The following is a 21,851-nucleotide window of genomic DNA, read 5'->3' on the forward strand; positions in this document are numbered from 1 at the left end:
TTGCATATCTGAACTAGGAGGCACCAATCGCACTGCTGAGTGCTATAAAATAATGCAAATAATACTAATATTACCCACACTTAATAATGGCAATGTCTAGTTTGTTTGGGTAAAGACTGCAGAATTAGGCTTGATATCAGTTTTCATCTGTCATATTTTTAATTATTCTCTGTGTGTATGTATATATAAAGTATATCAGTGAAAATGTACTATCAAACAATCTGCAGTTGCTGTCACAGTACAGTCAGAGCATGTATTAAGCATGCTACAGTATTTGACATAGGGGCAAGGTAAAAGTATGTACATTGGTATCCAGAGCCTTATCTTTAAACACCTTGTGTTCAACATATGTGAAATGATTCTGAAGCTCGTGCCCTCCTGTCTGCCATATGCTATCACAATCAGACATAGATTAAAAACAGGGCATTTTAAAGGAGTCCCATGACTGATATACTGTACTTATCCATTGCATGAAAGAGAGTAGTGACTGATAATGACTGCTGGAACATCATCTTGTCAGATAATACTGGACCCAAAATATTAATCTTTCCTTGTTAGCTATAAAACATTTATTGCAAGGAGACTTGAAATTTGAACATTCAAAAAGCAAGCAGACAAACAAACCCACCAAGGAAAGGCCATTATTCTTTTACCCTGTTAAAATATAACTACAGTTGTGCGGCAAAGAAGTAAATGTTTGCTAGGGTACCGTTTGAATATGTTTATTATGGTTGCATTGTAAATATACGAAATACAAAGCCATGGTATTGGATAGTATTAGTTTACTCTTTAATGGCACCCATCGAGAAGAGGCTTGTGCCCCTGCCTTTTTAAATTATTTTTTTTAATTTTGAAGAATTTAATTTAAAATCGGCTAAAAAAGTCTTCTAAAAGATACACTGCTGTTACAAAGTAATGATATTAGCCCAGGTTAATGTCTGGTGTAACGTCACTGGGTTTGACCCATTGTTTAGGTGGTTTTGTTATTTCCGTCGATAACAAAGCATGAAAGATAGTTTGATTGGGAACCAAAGCCGATGCCTTTATGTTGTTCGCATCTTCATATCTCTTTCTTCTCATCCTGAGTTGTCCTGTTGTCCTGTGCCTCCAGTTGAGTCTATCTGCATTCCTGTCTGTTGCTCTCCCCTCGCTATGAGGTGAAGACATTGCAAGTTGCCCGAGAAAGATTCCTCAGCCCTCAAGCCCTAGCAGTAATGCACTGTGAAAAGTGGTTCAGAAATGTGCTCTCCCCTCAATCATCATCCTCTTTATGTACATTCCATAGCAAAGATATTGTTCTCTTAGGGTGAAATTCACACCAGTGCACAGTAGGCACAAAAGGTAGTTTACATAGCGTGGTGGGCTTTGTACAGTGACATTACAGTAGCTTCCAGAAACCCACTATCTCTTGGCTGCAAATCTGGGCAAGAGCCAAAGTGGTTTCTGTTTTATAGATAGTGAACCAGAGAGGTAGGGAAAGCTCCTAAAGTGATTCACCAAAGGAGAAAACGGATGCAGTTTAGTATAAACAGGATTTATTTAAGATTTAAGCAGATATTTTTTTCTCCTTGGGGAAATAAGCTGCCATTGAAATATCTATTTAAGGATATTTTACACATTGCTGCAATCACTTTCAAATGATTTAAACATATGCATAGTTATTGTTTATTCCGTCTGCCATCTCATACATTTTCATTCAGCTGCTGTTTATTTTGAAATTCCTTTGATGTATCTTGATTTTAGGTGTTGCCACACTGAGAACTCTTAGTCAAGGGAGCAAATACTTCAAAAAGACTTTTCAGCATTAAGTGTAGCCCTCCCTCTTCCTGCCCCTCCCCTCCTTAAGCAGAAGGGAAGGGAGAGGATTTAAATGCTGACCTCGCTTGTAGCAATATGTCAGCTTACCAAATATGGCTTTGCTTGCCAAATTTCTTTTAAGTACATGTCTAAACCTTTCTGATCTCTGTACAGCTCACCACAAAGTTGTGGTCTTTTGCTTGGGGGTATTTCTTGCTATCAGATACCATTACTTGTGTCTTGGGTAGGGCTCTTAGACATCCGCCCTTAGATGGTGTCGTTTTCTCAATTTGTCTAAACTAGGCAGCTCTGGCATTATTATTAGTATATTATTACAGTTATAATTTATTTTACAGTAGTTCTGGAGGCCCAAACTGAGATCAGGGCTCCATTTTGCTAGATGCTGTACAAACACAAAAATGAAACAGTCTCTTCTCTGAAAAGCCTGTAGTCTAAATGGGGAAGTGTGACAGAGTGGGAACTGTATGTCTGAATTACTGTGTGTGCCTCAGTTTCCCCCATATGCTGCATGGTTAACTAGGTGGTGGGAAAAGGCTGTTTACTCTTGGGCAGACTACAACAAAGGTGTGAATGGTGCCTAGCTGCCTTAGGTTTGGGGTCCCAGGTCAGTGGAGGTCTATGAAGACAGTGGTAAATCCAATTACCAGGATATTTACTACCTAGCAACTCCCCACCATCGAGGGCCCACTCCCTCCTCAGGAAGCCAGCTGTGTTTGACCAGCTGGACAACAAAGGATTGAGGAGGGGCCAAGTGGGACTGGCCTGGGAATTGGAACTAAGAGGGACAGAGCAGGAATCAAGCGTGGACACTACTTGGCTGGAGCTCTGAGTAACCAGAATGGACTATTCTGTAACTTTCTTTTCTCGGTGCTAAGCAAGGACTTTCTATGCTATGTTCTAGACAGCTAGTAAACCCTACTGCTTTTACAACGCTGGGTAAGAGTCCATTGCAGATGCTGAAAGTGGGGATGCATTGCTCCCTTTGGGTGTACAAGTCTCCCTCAGGTGTCTAACTCAGGTGGACTTATTGATGGGAGCTCACAGTGTGAAGCAGGGGTGCTGAAGACTCCCAGGTTTAGTCCAGGGAGGCAGTGAGACCAAGTGGCTTACCCTAATGAAAGGGTCATACCCTAAGGGGGTCTGGCACCCTGAAGGGGTCCTCCCAGGCACTGTTCCAAAGCTGTCCCAGAGCACCAACCCTGTGGATCCGTGACAGCAAGACAAACAAATTGTGGGAGGGAAAACAAAGAGGTGAAGAAACTTGTCCAAGGTCATACATACAGTAGGTCAGTGGCAGAACCAGGAATAGAACCCACGTTGCAAAGTCCCACTTCAGCACCCTACACTCTGGATGTGCAGCCTCTTGGAAGTGCTGGATGTCATAGGTTAAGGATATTTTTATTTCCAGTTTGTTTTCCTTTCCTCCATCTATGTTGTTTCCTGTCTGTTTCCTTTTGTGAAAGTTAAATGGTCAAATTTGAATTGCTGAATGAATAGTCACTAAAGAACAAGTCTGTCATAATTTGTGTCACCACAAAGAAGTGAACAGTTCTTAAACAGTTTGACAGATGTACCCCTTTTTTTGCTCATCAATAGACTAATTTTTTGCTAATTTGTATACTCTTTAAAACTGTTTGGCTGTTTAGGCTGAAATTTGGTTGCACAATGGATTGCTTGCTAACTGCATTCTGTGAGTATTCCTTTATTTGTTTTATGTATGATCTGTGTGATTGGTCACTTAGTTTGCGTACTTTTATTTCTGTTCTGAGACTGTATGAACTAATGTTCATAAACTTCTTCTGCCTGCAGTGAATTTTACTTTGTGATTGAATATATTTCAGCTACAGACCCCAAATTCATGTTCTGTGAAAATTTTGTATGAACAAAACTTTACTCACACATATGACTAGAGAGGGGGTGCAAAGCAAAATTCTATTTAGAAATTAGTGTCGTGTTCCTGCATCATTTTTCTCAAAATTTCCTCAGGTCTAGTCACCACTCGTGATCTTGTTCTGGACTTCTTTGTAATTGGTGAAACAATGGTAAAGGTTCTGAGATATAGTTTTTTTTTTTCATGAGTTATTATTTTAAGATGAATTTCACCTAATGCAGGAACCTCTGCACTGGGATGAATTTCACCCCTAATGGTTCTTTTGTGCCTCTGGGGGTGGTGTTGGTACTGGAATAGTGCGTGATCTTTCACTTTTTTCATTTTATTCTTCTCTTCCATAGTTATCTTTGGAGAACCCCACACTTATCTGGCCTCTTACAGTTTTCAGAAAGTCACTTCTGAACGTTTTTATTGATGGTTTTTGTGTTGTTTGCAGTCTTGTTATAAAGTTGCAGAGACATCTCATTCTGCGAGCAATTTCTACATCTGCCTTGCTCAAAATGTAGCCCAATATTTTCTCCAGCACCTCAAATTTTATTCAGTATGACACTTTTCCTACTCATGCTGGAAAAATACATACTAGATATAGCTATTTCCTTTGACCTTCTAGCCTATGTTTGTGCCTTTCTCTTGTTTTCTTGTTGATGTCTCTCTTTCTGCGATTACTGTTCTTAATTATGACTTTCTTCACTATCTGGAATCTTTGAAATTCTTGCCATTGTTCATCATTATCTTATAAACTTCATAACATCGCCCAAAGAGCTAGTTAAATATTATAACTCCTCGCCTATGCACACACTAAATTATTGGTGTTGTCCACACAGAGGCCTAATCTTCATATAAAAGTTATATCAACATCACTATATTGCTCAGCAGTGTGGATTTTTCACACCTCTTACTGACACAGCTATGTGGACCTAACCCCCGGTGGAGACACAGCTGTGTTAATGGAAGAATGCTTTCATCAACATAGTTCCTGTCCTTCGGGGAGGTGGTGTTCCTACACTGGTGGGAGCTGCATCTGTGCTACAGGGTTATGTCAGCATAGCTACAGCAACACAGCTATGCTCGTATAGAATCCATAGAGTAGGCATATCCTCAGACACTTATCTTCATCAGCACCATGTTCAGTTTTTTATGGGTGAGTCTTTACAGCATAGTTAGCTTGGGTTTTAACTCCACTGTTACTGCTGATTTGAGTTCCATGCCCACACAAAAATCTCCAGCTTGAGTTAAGTGGTACTTTAACCAGTGTTGGGTTGAAGCTTGAGTGCTGCTGAAGTTTGAGCTAGTAATGCAAGAGTTCCAGCTGCAACAGCTCGAGTTACAACAACTCATCATCAACTAATCCAATCCCTCTGCTATAGCCGTATATTGAATCTTGAACAGAGTATGAGGCTGTTCCAGTGATGTTGGGGGAGAAGAATATTGAAGTCAAGATCCACTGTGAATATTGAGGAGTAAAATTTTGATTTTAGAAAGGAATTATTTGGCATAATGTGTGAGGAATGGTGGGTTCCCAGACAGTCTTCAGATACTACCACTCTGCAGCTAACTGGTACCAGCAGGAGACATGGAACGGGGGACCCTAGCTTACCAGAAGCACTGCCCACAAAGCTCCTGATTGGAAGAGAAATCCGGCCTCTCTAATTGGCTTGGACAGTGGTTCCCAAACTTGTTCCGCTGCTTGTGTAGGGAAAGCCCCTGGCGGGCCGGGCCAGTTTCTTTACCTGCCGCGTCCACAGGTTCGGCCGATCGTGGCTCTCAGTGGCCACGGTTCGCTGCTCCAGGCCAATGGGAGCTGCTGGAAGCGGCACGGGCCGAGGGATGTACTGGCCGCTGCTTTCAGCAGCTCCCATTGGCCTGGAGCAGCGAACCGCGGCCACTGAGAGCCACGATCGGCCGAACCTGCGGACGCGGCAGGTAAACAAACTGGCCCGGCCCGCCAGGGGCTTTCCCTGCACAAGTGGTGGAACAAGTTTGGGAACCACTGGCTTAGACGCACTATTTAAGCGAGAAGGAGTCACAGGAATTTGTCTGAGCAACTAGGTGAATCCCTAGTTGGCTGGTACTTTGGACTTTGCCCTTTAGCCTGAATCCTGCCTTGTTCCTAATTCCTGTCTTCCTGTCCTATTCCTGGTTCCTGCCCTCCTGCCTTGTTCCATTTCCCTGCTTCTATGCCCTACCCTTAGCTACTGACTCTGGCTCCAACCCTTGGGTTCAGTCCTGCCTGTCTTTGGCTCTGATCCCAGTTCCTGACTCCCAACTCCTGCTCTCACTGCTAGGCCTGACCACCACTGCTCTGAGCACCAGGTCTGACTGCCTATGTTCCAGTCCATGACATAATATAGCTAATATGCCATTGTTTAGCTGTTAGGGAAGGACCTGGACTTGAATTTTCTTTGTATTCTAATGTCTTTCTCTATATTAATGAAATTTGGGTTGCAGAAAATGATTTCACTTCACTCTGCCAGTACCATGTACAAGGAAATAGTGACATTAAGGAATACAATTAAAGAAGTATTTGTGACTTTGCTTTGTAAAGTCGTATTTAAAAATAAAAATGATTTCTGTATTGTAACAGATTTAATTTCCATGATTCTTGTAACCTTTTGCTCCCATATTCTATTAGCTTAGTTGCTTAATATGCCCTCAGGCTCAAGCTGGTTATGTAAATGAGGCCACAAGCTAGGACACCCGCACAGGGACTGTTAGCTACTAAAACCACATTTGCAATCAGTCTTTCATTATATTTAACCTTGGCCAAACACAGCTGGATGAGGTTCAGTCCTGACTTATTAGACAAACAGAGTGAACAGACTGAATAAGTACGGCCCATTGTTCTGTTTTTATTAAGGTAACTATTTTTCATAACTTAATGGCTTCATGGACTGTACTTCAAAAGCCATTATTGCAGTTCAACTCATAAGTTAGTTTCAAACAAAGATTGTCAGTAGAATATAGTGAAATATAAAAAATGCCTTGGATCTCGCAGACCTAGCCAGATGATCCCAACTCAGGCTTCCACCAGTGACACTCATGCCTTTCTTGGACATTAGTCTGGTGTCCTAGAAAGCGGAATATCAGTGTTGCTTGCTTGGTTCAGAACTAAACTAGTGCCTAACAGCTCAAGGATCTGGAAGTCAAGCCACCTCTATCACCCTGCTGACAAATTGTACCAGGTGCCAAATGGCCAGTTCTGAAAATCTGGCCCAGTTCATCCCATAGACAAAATACCTGCAAAGATTTTGTTTTTTCCAAATATGTGGCTACTTACTGGTCTATATTACAGGAAGGTTAATTGATACTTTGCTCTGTATTTGGGAGCCTGTTTTTGAACCTCACTCCAAGAAGTGAATCTCATAAAAATCACTTCTGGCAATGAACTTCTTAGAATGATAGAGTTCATGAGTGGGGGAACAGAGGGGCTTGAAAGTGTCTTTGAAGGGAGTAAATATTAGAATTTTCATACATTTATTCTAGTTTTAAATGTTCTTTTTCTTATAAAGGCTTTCAAGGAAGCTCTAGCATGTCTCATGTTCCAACATCTGCCTCCGATGTATTTGACACACTTCACTAAAGGATCTGAGCTCAACAGAGTATTGAGACAATGCTGCCAGAGGCAACAGATGATATTTTAGGAGTTCTAAATTCCGGAATATTATCACTATTCATTGTGCTGTATGAGAGAGCAGCGATTAAACTTTCTGTCTCTTGATACAGTGTTTGAAGTCATCTGCTGATATCCCTGGAATAGTGTCAGATTGGATCTGCCGGACCCTGAGACACTAGTCTATGCTATTAGCCAGTTTCTCCACAGCTATTAGTGTGTTTCACACATTGTAGACTGTGTTCTGCATCTATCTGTCTACCTTGGGCGATTCGTTCTTAACATTTTTGTGCTGGTGACTTAAAGATTTAGTTCCACTTGCACCACTGCTGTGATTGTTATATTCTCTAAGAACTTAGAGGAAATGCAAATCTATTCAGCTGTTTAAAATACATTGAAATGTCATAAAGACTTTTATAACTCCTATACATTTCTGCTTAGTTTTAGCTGAACTTGTTACAGGTCAGAATCTGAAGAATTATGGGGAAAATCTGGTAGCAACTCTTATATTTAGGTTGCCCAACACTTTCCTTTATAAAAGATTCGGGCAACTTTTTTTGAGGTCTATCATCTTCATTGTGTACCACAAACCTTTGAAATTTAGTAGGGAGAAAGCCCTCGGACTAAAGAAGTGCCTTTGTCCTTATCCCGTGTGATTCCATTCAGGTTTAGCTAAGATATAAATGGTTTAACATCACCATTTGCTTTCTCTCACTGGTGTTCTTCAGGGAAATGTTGAGAGCTTGCCAGAATAATAATTGAACAAGAACATTAGAAAGTGCTGGGCTCATAATGCCCCCAAAGGTGCAGCCACAGCACGTGCGGCATTGGGAACTATAGGAACAGACAGCCTCTGTGGATGGAGGGAAGAGAGCACCTAAGCCTTTCTCCTGGCCTGCAGTCCTAGCACTTGGCCCTAATAATCTAGGTGCCAAATACAGTTGGGCTTCTTGTATCAATGTGGCTGGGAAATAGAGAGGCTCTAACCCAGAGATCTAGTCCATGAGCAGTAGAACTGCAGTGTACCACCAGAGAGAAGTGAAAGAAGTGAAGCCCGCTACCCGAGGGGGCTGCATTTGAGCATAACTATTAAGAGGTCTGAGGTGCGCCCTGCATGGTAACTTGTTGCTTAAGCGGTGTAAGGCTGTGCTGAAGGTTCAGTGTTTGAACCATGGTGTCGAGGAGGAGTGTGACGCAGCAGGGAGGGGGGAGTGTTGACCTGGGAATGTGGCAGGGGAGTTTCAATGGGAGACCTGAGAGCCTGTAACCTGAGCCGGGAGGGGGAGGTGACACCTCTGCCCAGGAATGTGAACAGAGGCTGCAGGAGAGAGCCTGCTAAGGTGGGGTTTAGTTTCAGTTTGGTGCTGGGTGGTGGAACGCAGGGAACCCCAGGGCTGGGGTCTAAGCTCCCTGCTCCCCCAGAAGGACTTGACTGAGGGGTCCTGGTTGTACCCACAAGCTCTGTTTTAGACTGTGTTCCTGTTGTCCAATAAACCTTCTGTTTTACTGGCTGGCTGAGAGTCTCAGTGAATCCCAGGAAGAGGGGTGCAGGGCCTGGACTCCCCCACATTCCGTGACAAGGAGGTTTTTACAATTTCACATTACAGTTTGTTTTTTCCTTTTTTCCTCCCTCCTCTCCCCACCACCGTGAAACTGCATTTAAAACAAACAAACAAAGAAACAAACAACCCTGTTATTTAGACTGTAAAGTCAAGCACTCAAAAACTGGGAAATGCCTGAATTTTTGTTTCTTCTGCAACTTTAACTCTGCCTCCTTGTGTGCCTTATTTTACTGTCTTTAATTACATGCTATTTTTTCCCACAGGACCCCTGCTCATTCAGTGCACAGGGTAATCATTATAACAAATAATTATTACCAAACAAAAATAATTTCCTTAAAAAAAAGAGTTAAAATTGAAAGTGCATTTCAATAGAATCCCGTTAATTCCCAAAAATCAGTACTATTTCCTTATAAAAATTTTGCGCCTTTAAAGAAACTTCAAGCATTTTTAAAATATATATATATATTGCTGTCCAACAATACATATATTGGTTTGTTGAAGAAAAATGACACTGTGTGATATTGAAGAACTGGTAAAAGGACTTGCAATATATTCTTTCATTGGAAAAAGCTATACATAAAAAAGATCAAAACAGAGGGAATTTGAGTTCATTTGGGCTCCATTCATGGATTATGTGAAGGAATGACTGCAAACCCCAGATGTGCCACTTGAACTGCAATTTACTAAAAGCACCTTTTATGTTTACCTCATTAGATTGGGCTGCTTCCAAATTACTGTAAACCAAAGCTTCTTGACTGTGGTCTGTAGAATGCTGACTGTCCACAGAACAGTTGCTCGTGGTCTGTGGAGGACTGGCCAGTCACATGATGTAGGCTTCTTCTCAGTTGCTAAATAGCTTTAGAAGAAGCTAAACACCATTAAATTCTTTCCTGATACCTCTTTTCCAAGTAAACAATTGCAAAGGGAAGTGGTCTGTGCCATTGTGAAAGGGTGAGTGAGGACGTGATTCACAAGGCAGGCTTTGTATTAAAATGTGGCCCACAAGATGGAAAAAATGTGGTAGCCCTGTGTCATAGGGTCTCTTAGCCCCTTTAAGAGGAGATGGGCCCAGTGCTGCCTGTCATAATCCCTGGGATTGTGTGCATTGAACACAAAATTGGCCAATACTCAACTCCAAAACTCCATCCAGTTTCAAAATAGAACTGTGAGCACAGGGTCAGAAAAATGCATCCTATTACAACATGGAACGTGGAATGTAAACAGTGCAGGAAAGGGTCCCTACACCATCTGAAATGTGGTATGGCAGGGAGGTGCAGGCCTCTTTATCATGTAGAACCCAATGAACAAATGGGGGAATAAAAGGACTCTTCGGGTATGTCTACACTGCAATTAGACACCCACGGCTGGCCTAACCTCAGGCTCTCGGGTTTAGACATTTAGATTGTTTAATTGTGGGGCAGACGTTTAGACTCGGGCTGTAGCTCTGGGATCCTCCCCCCTCGAAGGGTCCTAGCGCCTGGGCTCCAGCCTGAGCTCAAACATCTACACAGCAATTAAACAGCTAGTTGCGGGTTTTTGATTGCAGTGTAGACATGCCCTTAGACCATTCAGAACCCAGGAAACTGTAACCTAGAAATACGTGCAGGGCAAGTCTCCTATTACAATCTGGAACACAATATGTGAACAGTGAAAGCACAGGCTCAGTAAAGTCCCCTGTCAAATGCATAGGGTATTGGTGGAAGCACAGGAAAACCCCAATTATAAGCTGAAACTCAGAATGTAAGTCGTGTGAATGCAGACTCAGTCAAAAAGCATTGATTCTAGCTTGGAAGGAACCTAGTAAATAAATGCCACCATCACAGCATCCCAATGTCTATAAGTAGAAAAAGGTCTTGTCAGGATTCAGAGCTTTCTGGTTGATTTGTATGTAGAGCTTCAGATCTAAACACCTCCAAGATTCAGGGGTGTTTGGATCCAGAGTTTTGGTTCTGGCCCTATTCAAATATTTTTCTGATCTGTAGTGCTTGCTATGGGAAGGTTATGAACTATGCTGAGTAAAAAAAATGTCTCATTTGGAAAAAGAGAATCACTGTTGTTAAATTGTTTCCATAAGTAGCAGTGGTAGAAACAGCATGTATTTTCCAATGTTCTAGTATTGTTACACTGCTACTCGCTTCTCTGAGCGTACACATCAGAATCTCAACCCACATCTCTGCCCATCACCATCTGTAGGAGTGATCCATGCTGATGAGGGATTACCAGTGGAGCACAGTGGTAGTGGGGAGCCTTCAGAGTCTGATTAAAAACAAATGGATTTACTAAAATCGTGGGCCTGACTTTCAACTGGTGTAATTGTCCTATACCCATATCCCTCAACTGTTCCTCATTTCCAGTGAGTTACTCATTTTAGTCACAATTACCTAAGACTCACGAACTTGGTGTCCCTCATATTTGCTGTTGAAATTTGTTGTAAATTACCATGAATCTGAGATTATAAAAAGAGTTTTTCATGCTTAAGCAACGAGTCCTACAGCATTTTGTTTCTTCCTGAATAATTTTTTTTTTTTGGTGTCCTTCATTTTGGGTCTTTATCACATACTATATTACACATTTGGATCTAGGCAAGTTGCGAGACATGGGTGTGCCAATTAATGCCAGCTGAGGGTATGATCCAGTGTGCATACAAGGATACCAGTGGGACTGAATTGATCCTATTCAGGTCTAGTCCATACCTAGAAGAAAGGAGGCCTGTCTCTTTTGCACTTATTTATCAGTTTTCTTTGAGCAATCTACAATAAATCTCTGGCATAACAAATAGCTTCAAAATCCGTTCTTTGTCTCTGCCTCAGAGGAAAATAACAAACAATACACAGTTATGTCCCTATGCTTGCTCAATCATTTTCCTGTACAATAAACAAGTTCTTACCAGGGCCAGGCTGATTAAGTACCTTTTGGCCTCTCCTGTGTGTCTCATTGAAATGGTTTCTTCTTAAACTCAGTGACTGAATGAGGTGCAGTCAAGGTTGAAAGGCATAGTTACAGTTATCAACCTGGTATGCAGGATTTGTGCTAGTCCATGCTAAACAAACAAACAAATCCAAACTATATATGGCCCCGGATGGGCTGATACCCACTCATCTTCCATTAAGGAATTTACCCTTCACCATGTCAGGCACTACTGAGCTGGGACAGAGAAATAATTTTCACATTCATTTTAACAGCTCTGAGCACCTGTGTAGGGCTTTTGCTACAGTTAACATCTGAGATATTATTATGATTTATTATGGTATTGTAGCACTTAGGAGACCTAGTCATGGACCATTGTGCTAGGAAAATGATTTTTGCAGCTGCATTCTGCATGGATATGAGTGGGGGCAAGACTGCTCTTGTCAACACTAGAAAAAAAGAAGTTGCAATAATCAAGATTCATGATGATGAGAGCCTGGAGGAGAGTTTTAACTGTGTGGATTGATGGGAGAGGCTGTGTCTTAGAGACGTTGTGCAGAAAGAATCTGCAAGACTTAGATGTAGCCTGGATATGATGACCTACAGAGAGTTCTGAGTCAAAAATGATACCCAGGTTACAGGCCTGAGTGACAGGCAGAAGAGTGGTGTTCTCTTCAAAGATCAAGAAAGGAGGTAGCGGGAAGGGCTTGGAGGAAGATGAAGAGCTCTTAGTTTTAGCCATGCCGAGCTTGAGCTGAAGGCTAGACATCCATGAGGAGATATCAAAAAGACAGGCTACGATTTTAGTCTGGATAGAAGGAGAGAGAAAAGCATGCTTGTATTGTGAGGGGGAAGAGCCGGAGGAGAGTGAAAAGTTAAGGAGACGAGTAAGGGAGGGGATGAGAATAGGTGTGAGGGAGATGAGGAGAAAGAATGGGGTCCCTGGGGCAAGTGGAGCAGTTAAAAGAGGAGAGCGGATGGAAATAATAATGATATGTAACATGTTTGTAAAGGCAGAAAGCCATGTAGCTTTAGATTTTAAAGATGATATATGCAGGGGAAACCAATTAATCACTATTGCTACAAAATAAAGCATAGTAGATCTTGATAATATTTAGACCTCATCAAATACTATCCCTCACCCCATCCTCCCTCCAAAAAGGAATATTTTGCAAACAGAATTTCTAGTTGATTTGAGCACATTCAGGCTCTCTAGTGGCTGTGAATTCACAAATCTTCAAAACTGGTCTGCCCCACTTGAATGAATGCATGTGTTCAATGGGCAATACGTTTATTCAGCCACAAATACTTGTCCTGGACGTAAAATATGTATGTGCGTCCTACCCTCAAACATTCTTAGTTGATGAATTTTGAAGCTTGGAGTTTAAATACCAGCATCTGATACTTTGTTAAAAATCTAGTGTGCCATTTGGGTGCACTTATGATATTCTTCCAGTATTTTTGAATACCGAATAGATAACGGGGCTAATATACAAATGCTCACCTAATTTTGTATCCAATGAATACCGTTCAGCTAGAACTAAAGCTAACAGTGCTACTGTATGAGAATGTATAAATAACTCATGTCGCTACTACCTGTGATGTCTGCTGTTCTAGCTACTAATTCGCATTCTTCAGTTCCTTTCTATAGATTATAAAGCATTGGATCTTCTGCAGTAGCGATCCTGTCAGCTAAAATGACAGCAACTACAGCTAAGGTTTCCGGTTCTGACTCATTATTTTCCACCTTAATCTGTGCTCTCTTAATGTAATATTAGAGGGAATTACCAGACAGTGCTACTGCTGCTACTGATAGTCTTTTAAGTTCTGTTTAACTGAATGTACAGGCAGTTTCATCTTGGAGAAAGGCTTTTTGTTAGTGGTGTTTGTGACAACCGACTGGGGTTCCCAGAACTGTGACCCACTGTGTTACCCATCTCAGCCTCAGCAAATCGGCTGAGATGGGTAACATCTTTTGTTGTTGCTAAGCTATGTGTCAGCTCCCTGACACACCAGCTTGTCTGCCTTGCCAGCAAACTTTTCAGGACTCTGCCTGTCCAAACCTGGCCTACCAGGTAACAATCAGTGAACCGCAATTCCTGAGTTCCTCAGCAATGTCTATCTGCAATGCTCAGCCCCTCGCACTGTAGCACGCACAAAACCTTACCAGATTTGCTGCTCTTTTAAAGAGACAGTACACAGCAGCTTATTAGCTCAACTGAGGTTGACAAACCTTCCACTTCAGACAAAGCACTAAGATGGTTTATGATAAAAGTAAAACAAATGTATTAACAAAAGGGCATAGGCATACGTGATACCAAATAGAAAGAATTAAGATAAAAATGTCTGTGGATAAAAAGAAAACATGCTTCTAAGACTAAAACTTAATTTAACCAGCTATAGTTTTGTTCAAGATGGTTTCCCAAGTTAGAGCAATGTCTCCAGTGTGACTGGCTGTTCCAGCCAGGATCCACTCTTAAAGAATCAAAGTGCTGCTTTCTTGTTTCCCCACGAGATGGATAACTTAGGGGTTCCCTCCTTCTCTTTTTATAGTCCAGTTTATATTCTTCTGAAGGGTCTCTCCAGCTAAAGTTCCTTTCCCCTGCTGGGTATAAATACCATGCTGTTTGGTGTAGATTCCATGGTAGTTCCTCCCCCACTGGTGATTTTTACAAAGCAAATGATCTCTTCCTGCAACCTCTGATACAAATGAATATCCCATTGAATTTGGCCAACACCTCAAACCGGGTATGGCCTCTTTTTTTCTCTGGAGAAAAAAAATTGTTTTTTAACTCCCCCAGCATGCCTGGTTTAAACATATTAGAGTCACATATTTCCAGCCCATCTGTAAAGTTCTTTGTTGGTTAACCATTCCTACATCACACTAGAATATTAATGATATGTGAGTTATTAGTTTTCCAATGATAAATTACATGCCACCTTTTGGGTAAATATCATGACATCGGTGTGCCATCTGGCACAGGGGTGCTTTTAAGGTCACAGTGGTGCAATTCTTTTTTTACATTAAATATAATACCAGCAAAACTGGATCTCTTTTTAGGTGCAGAACAAGGCTCATAGACAACCAAAAAGAAGTGGGATGGCTTCGGAGAGTTGCGGGAGAGAGAGCAGAGAAATAGTGGATGTGGGTCCAAGATTTCCCTCATGGAAAATTTTGAAATGACAGCTACAATTTCCTGCATTTTAGATGATTTTAAGGTAATTCAGGCTCTTGCATTGTCTCCACACATCTCACACACTCCTACACTTGCACTATCTCTAGTACACACAGCTGCTCACGTGCTTTCTTGTGCTTGTGCTCTCGCTCTCTTGTGATCCATTAAACACATATGATGGGTAGGGAAAGAAAAAGCAAGCATGGGCGGTTTTGTATGTGTGAGAAGTCAGAGATAAATCATACAAGTGTGTGCGCGCACATGTATGATAGCTGGAGACAGCTTGAGGGTGTGTGGTGAGTGAAGAGAGTGAGAGAGCACGAATGTGACTTAATGCCGTGAATATCTGGATTCTGCTTTATTCTGTTTCAAGAAAGGGTTTTGTGCATGTTTGCTTTAGCATAGACTTGTCTGGCATTAATTTTATGGAGTGAATTCTTTGTAATGTCTCATTTAAATCCATACCATTTTTGTATATTTGAAGCCTACTGCCTCTCTTGCACAACAATGTACAGTGCAACACCATCACGTGTCCCTTTTTTGCTGGTTTTGCCCGGGTGTTGCTGGAATACTTATTGTGTAATGCCAGCCCACAGCCAGTCACCACAGTACAAAGAGATCAGTGGGTGGCACGCTACTTTTACTTTTTGAGGCCATATCTTGTTTACATGTATTGCGAGAAAATGTGGAGGTTTTCAGTGACAAAATTCAGGTGTAGCATACTATACTGGACAAGTGCGGTGTGGTTAATACTGAGGTGGGCAGCTTAACTTTTTGAATGGCCTGGACCTGATTCTTCTTTACACTAAGGCGGCCCCTTTATACCACATTGGCAGCCAACCAACCTTAGACAATGAGGGCTTGACTTCAAATGCAGGTGTGGGTGCTCAAATTCTCTTGTAGTGTAAATGAGTGTACAGCAAAAACTGAAATTCAAAAGCAATGTAGCCTAACTATAATGTTTAAATATTCCTTCTGGTTGTTAAATTGGTCTTAAAGCAGTTTTAAACTGTTTTACCTTTAACTCTCATGCCTTTCATGTCCTTTTTCAGCAAGATGTTGGCAGCCATCCACTGTGCTTGGAAATGCCAAATGCATTTCAATAACATTCAATTTTAGATATGTTTCATTGTGAGAGAAGAAAAGGAGTACTTGTGGCACCTTAGAGACTAACAAATTTATTTGAGCATAAGCTTTCGTGAGCTACAGCTCACTTCATCGGATGCATTCAGTGGAAAATACAGTGGGGAGATTTATATACATAGAGAACATGAAACAATGGGTGTTACCATACACACTGTAACGAGAGTGATCACTTAAGGTGAGCTATTACTAGCAGGAGAGCGGGGCGGGGGGGGCACTACCTTTTGTAGTGATAATCAAGGTTGGCCATTTCCAGCAGTTGACAAGAACGACTGAGGAACAGTGGGGGCTGGGATGGGGGGGGGAATAAACATGGGGAAATAGTTTTACTTTGTGTAATGACACATCCACTCCCAGTCTCTATTCAAGCCTAAGTTAATTGTATCCAGTTTGCAAATTAATTCCAATTCAGCAGTCTCTCACTGGAGTCTGTTTTTGAAGTTTTTTTGTTGAAGAATTGCCACTTTTAGGTCTGTAATCGAGTGACCAAAGAGACTGAAGTGTTCTCTGACTGGTTTTTGAATGTTATAATTCTTGATGTCTGATTTGTGTCCATTTATTCTTTTATATAGAGACTGTCCAGTTTGGCCAATGTACATGGCAGAGGGGCATTGCTGGCACATGATGGCATATATCACATTGGTAGATGCGCAGCTGAACGAGCCTCTGATAGTGTGGCTGATATGATTAGGCTCTATGATGGTGTCCCCTGAATAGTTATGTGGCCACAGTTGGCAACAGGCTTTGTTGCAAGCATAGGTTCCTGGGTTAGTGTTTTTGGTGTGTGGTTGCTGGTGAGTATTTGCTTCAGGTTGGGGGGCTGTCTGTAAGCAAGAACTGGCCTGTCTCCCAAGATCTGTGAGAGTGATGGGTCATCCTTCAGGATAGGTTGTAGATCCTTGATGATGCATTGGAGAGGTTTTAGTTGGGGGCTGAAGGTGATGGCTAGTGGCGTTCTGTTATTTTCTTTGTTGGGCCTGTCCTGTAGTAGGTAACTTCTGGGTACTCTTCGGGCTCTGTCAATCTGTTTCTTCACTTCAGCAGGTGGGTATTGTAGTTGTAAGTACGCTTGATAGAGATCTTGTAGGTGTTTGTCTCTGTCTGAGGGGTTGGAGCAAATGCGGTTTTATCGTAGAGATTGGCTGTAGACAATGGATCATGTGGTGTGGTCTGGATGAAAGCTGGAGGCATGTAGGTAAGTATAGTGGTCAGTAGGTTTCGTGTATAGGATGGTGTTTATGTGACCATCGCTTATTAGCACTGTAGTGTCCAGGAAGTGGATCTCTTGTGTGGACTGGTCCAGTCTGAGGTTGATGGTGGCATGGAAATTGTTGAAATCATGGTGGAATTCCTCAAGGGCTTCTTTTCCATGGGTCCAGAGGATGAAGATGTCATCAATGTAGCGAACTGGACAGTCTCTACGTAAAAGAATAAATGGACACAAATCAGACGTCAAGAATTGTAACTTTCAAAAACCAGTCGGAGAACACTTCAATCTCTTTGGTCAGTCGATTACAGACCTAAAAGTGGCAATTCTTCAACAAAAAAACTTCAGAAACAGACTCCAACGAGAGACTGCTGAATTGGAATTAATTTGCAAACTGGATACAATTAATTTAGGCTTGAATAGAGACTGGGAGTGGATGTGTCATTACACAAAGTAAAACTATTTCTTCTTGTTTATTTCCTCTCATACTGTTCAAAAGGTTTCCTCCCCCCCCGTCCCGTCCCCCCCCCCCCGCTCTCCTGTTGGTAATAGCTCACCTTTCCTGATCACTCTTGTTACAGTCTGTATGGTAACACCCATTGTTTCATGTTCTCTGTGTATATAAAATCTCCCCACTATATTTTCCACTTTATGCATCCGATGAAGTGAGCTGTAGCTCACGAAAGCTTATGCTCTAATATTAGTCTCTAAGGTGCCACAAGTCCTCCTTTTCTTTTTGCGGATGCAGACTAACACGGTTGCTACTCTGAAGCCTGTCGTGAGAGAAGTGACTTCCTCTATCTTGAATTTTCAGACTGAGGGGCTGAGCAAAATGGGTGGAGTTTTTTGTTAGTGTTACACAAACTCTACACAAGTACATGTCAGAACACTTTTGGGATGTTTCCCCTGCTTGGAATATGTGTAGAGATACATTCATCAATGCACATTCCATAGTACATTGGAATATGTTCAGTAGGACATTCTTAAATGCGCTTCCTCTACTAGAAATCTGACAAATAACAGGTGTTTTTGATTAATCATCTCAGCTGAAATAATAAAAATGCTTTAAACTGTGAATACCAAGCAGTCCTTTAACAAGCAGACATTAAATATTCCTAGTGCCCGTCTGTTCATTCTGAGTGAAATAAAATGAAATTGCTGTGATCATTAGACATTGTGGGGCACAATCCAAATATGCTACAGTTACTGCAAACCATAATGAAGCATTTTCTTTTCCAGGAATTGCACAAACTAAAAGAAAACAAAAGTCACCCTGGCATGGTATATGATTTTGGCAATAACAAGATAGAATCCTTGATGAAAGACCAGCATACTTAGTCCAGGCTTATTTATTACGGTTGAATTTTTCTATTCTTTTTACTCATTATACTCCTCCTACTCAATTAAATAAGAAAAAAAATCTGAATGTTGGTTTTCTTCTCTGTAGGCCACTATTGCAATTTATCACCTTACCCCCAGTCATGAGATTGTTTGATCCAGGTTCTACTGGGCAATTCCACTTCAGCTGAAGGACTTGGGAAGGCTTTGCAGCCAGCATGGAATCTTCTGAGCTGGGAAAAGGCCAAGACTGGGAGACGTTAAGGTAGGGTAGAGCAATTGAATGAAAAAAATCTGAAAACCAGGAGGTCAATTTTGCATGGGATTTGGAGATAGGACACTAATGACAGTGATGGAGGTAATGATAATTATCATTGCAATAATACTTAGTGCTTCTAGTGCTTTTTATCCAGGATCCCTCTTCTTGGAGCAAGAGTCTCCACAGCTGTGTGGAATCCCTGATTTTTAGAAAGAAGGCCTTTTTATTCAGACAGTTGGGTGTCCCCTTTAGAGATGTCATGGGTACTGGAGATTATGGCTTTCTCCTAGTTCAACGTTTCCTGCCAGCTCAAAGGTTGAATAGGTATTGTGCTTCCTACTCTAATAAATACCTGTTGAGATCATATGCTGTTATTTGCTATAGAAGTACGATCCTCTCTGGTGGAGTGCTTTCAGCAATAATATTTCATCACTGGAAAAATTTATTCTGAGAGAAGAGGCACTAGCTACAGAAATGAAACTGATTTCATCTCATGAAGATAAGAGGAGCTACCTGTGGCTAGGTCGGGAGAGTGCTACTCTTCCTGCACTTCACTATTGATTCTTGATCTTAAAGTCTTCTCCTGAAAATCACAAGACAGAACCAAGTGAGCAGACATAGTTTCTTGGAAAAGAAAGCTCTTAATCTGTATGCGTTTTGTTGAGTAGGGTATTGTTGGAGTTACTGTAAGACTGCTGAATGACACATCAGTTTCCTTATCTTTCACAGAGGTTGCTGTACAGAAAATAGCCCAGCCAGAATCTAAATCAACACACTGGAATTCATCAGAACTTGCATGGACTCCAGCGTCTACCTGGATGAAACTGCAGTGCTGGAAAAAGATTGAAATTGGTTCACACACAAAGCTAACTTTGGGGGTTTGTGAAGTCCATGACCAGGAACCTCCAAGTTTTTGGAAGGTCCTGACAACTTTATCTGCAAGAGGTCTGTTGTGGTCACCATTACTAGGGCTTAGGCCATCTGGCAGTTCCTTCTGTCTCTCAGCAAGCTGGCTGCATCTGCAGTCTCCCGCGCTGAGCTGCCATTGCAGCCTCAAGCCAACAGAGCTAACACAGCCGGGGAGCGGTGTGCATCACAGCCAGTACAGCAGGCCCAGCTCAGATAGTTGAGTTCCATGGTGAGGTGGAAATAAGGGGCCCTGAATGTTATCTCAGCACTGAGTTTCAGGAGCTCATCTCTGGTGCAGGAGCAACAGAGAATAGGAGAGTCCAGCCCCCCACTGAGATCTCCTAAGAAACGTAGCACAGTTAGAAGACAGAGAAATCTGGGAAGATGAAGACCCCTTTTCCCTTCACCAGTGGTGTGTGGGTAATGAGGAAGGCAACACAGAGGGATGCAGGTGGGTGAAGGGTGGCAAACAGATAATAGGAACAGAGGGAGAGTCGCAAAATCTGGGGGAATGAGACCGAGTAATAGGATGGATGGGGTATTTAGGAGAGGAAGTGAATGAGAGATGTGAGGAGAATCAGGGACCCAGGCAAAAAGGAAAACATGGTTGAGGTGGGTTGGAAAAACTCAGGGACACCCAGGAAGGAGGGAAAGAGAGAAAAAGTCATGGAGGAACTTGCGGGTTAAGTTGTGTCCATATGTGGTGAGTCTGTGTGCTGGCACATTGAAGCAATGTCATGTGTAGAGCCAAGTTCAACAGATATAGGGTCCCTCTTGAAGAATAAAACTGACCCAGAATTCTGGGAAAAATAAATAAATCCTCCTTTGGTTGCCCTAGCATGCAGAAATCCTCCCCCTTCCCCCCCCCCCCCCCCCGCCGCCCTCCGCAAGCACTCTGAGGCTATACGCAAGACAAGGGAATCTTTATTAGGGAAAACAGGGACATAGAATCTGGGAAAATTCAGCAATAATCTAACATTCAAATAAAGATTGAAGCAATCAGTCATTCTCCAGTAGTCCATTCAACTCTCTCCCCAGACAGTCTCTGTGAATGCCCAACACACAAGAGTTCCCTGGCCATCTTACTCCACCCACCACAAGCCCCACTCACAGTTCGGGTCAGTGGCAGTGGTCCAGGTGCTCTCTGAAGATCTGTCTTTTGTCCTATTGAAGCAGCTCACCAAGTCCCACCTTGAGGTGCCATCACCTGACCCAGCTTTGTGATTCAGTGCAATCACAAAGGGGGGGCTGAGGTTGCCTCAGTTCTGCTACCACCTCACGGATCTCTGCCGAGAACTCCTCTGTGCCATCTCTGTGAGGCATCCTCTCTGCACTGCAGGATCCTCAGCAGGGGAAGCCAAGATGCTGGGGTGGAATCCTTACCACTTGGACATAGGTGCCTCACCACAAGGAGATAGCCCTGTCCCGCTTCCTCTCTCAGAGTTCAAACTTCACCTCTCTGCCAACGTAGAAGTCTGGTGCAGTTCGGGTGGTCTCCAGAGGTAGCTGGTGGAAGTGTGAGTATTAGAACTGGTCGAAAATTTTCAGACAGAGCAATGTTCGGTTGAAAAATACTGATTGGATGGAATCAAAACATTCTGTGGGATGTGTTGATTCCATTGAAACTTTCATTGGAAACCAGGCAGGCTGGCTGCTGGGTTGGCTGCCAGATTGCCTGGTTCACTTGACTACCCTGGAATGCCCAACTCCTGAGATCCCTGGTTCCCAGGCTTTGCTGGTTCCCAGACTAGTTGGCTCCTGAGTGGCCTAGAATTTTTTGCAAATTCCTTTTTTACATAACATTTCAGTTTTCACAAAAAGAAATTTCGGATGAGGACCCCTTGCAGCATTGTAGTCTGCCACAAAGGGGTGGTGAGTACATGACCTTACAGGACCTCTCAAACTAACTTCACTCGAGCGCCTCCAAATCCTAAAACCAGCTCTGATCAGATTTTCCCACAGAACTGCTAATTCAATCCCTTTGTCTCTGGTGGTGCATATAAATAGGGATACTATTTTGGAAAATGTCCA

At 42.3% G+C, this 21,851-nt stretch overlaps 1 long non-coding RNA gene across 2 annotated transcripts in view; it reads left to right on the forward strand.

The window, feature by feature from the left end:
- Positions 1–20,547, forward strand: part of LOC141986521 (uncharacterized) — a 47,610-nt gene extending 27,063 nt beyond the window's left edge. Inside the window, exons 2-4 of one of the 2 annotated variants that reach the window (XR_012639307.1) lie at positions 14,850–15,007; positions 18,762–18,917; positions 19,641–20,547. This is a non-coding gene — a long non-coding RNA (uncharacterized LOC141986521). The remainder of the gene's footprint in view (positions 1–14,849; positions 15,008–18,761; positions 18,918–19,640) is intronic. The other variant, XR_012639306.1, reaches the window with a different exon arrangement.
- The last annotated feature ends 1,304 nt before the right edge of the window (positions 20,548–21,851 follow it).

The sequence above is a fragment of the Natator depressus genome, chromosome 1 (assembly GCF_965152275.1).
Source record: "Natator depressus isolate rNatDep1 chromosome 1, rNatDep2.hap1, whole genome shotgun sequence".
NCBI classification, from domain to species: domain Eukaryota; kingdom Metazoa; phylum Chordata; order Testudines; family Cheloniidae; genus Natator; species Natator depressus.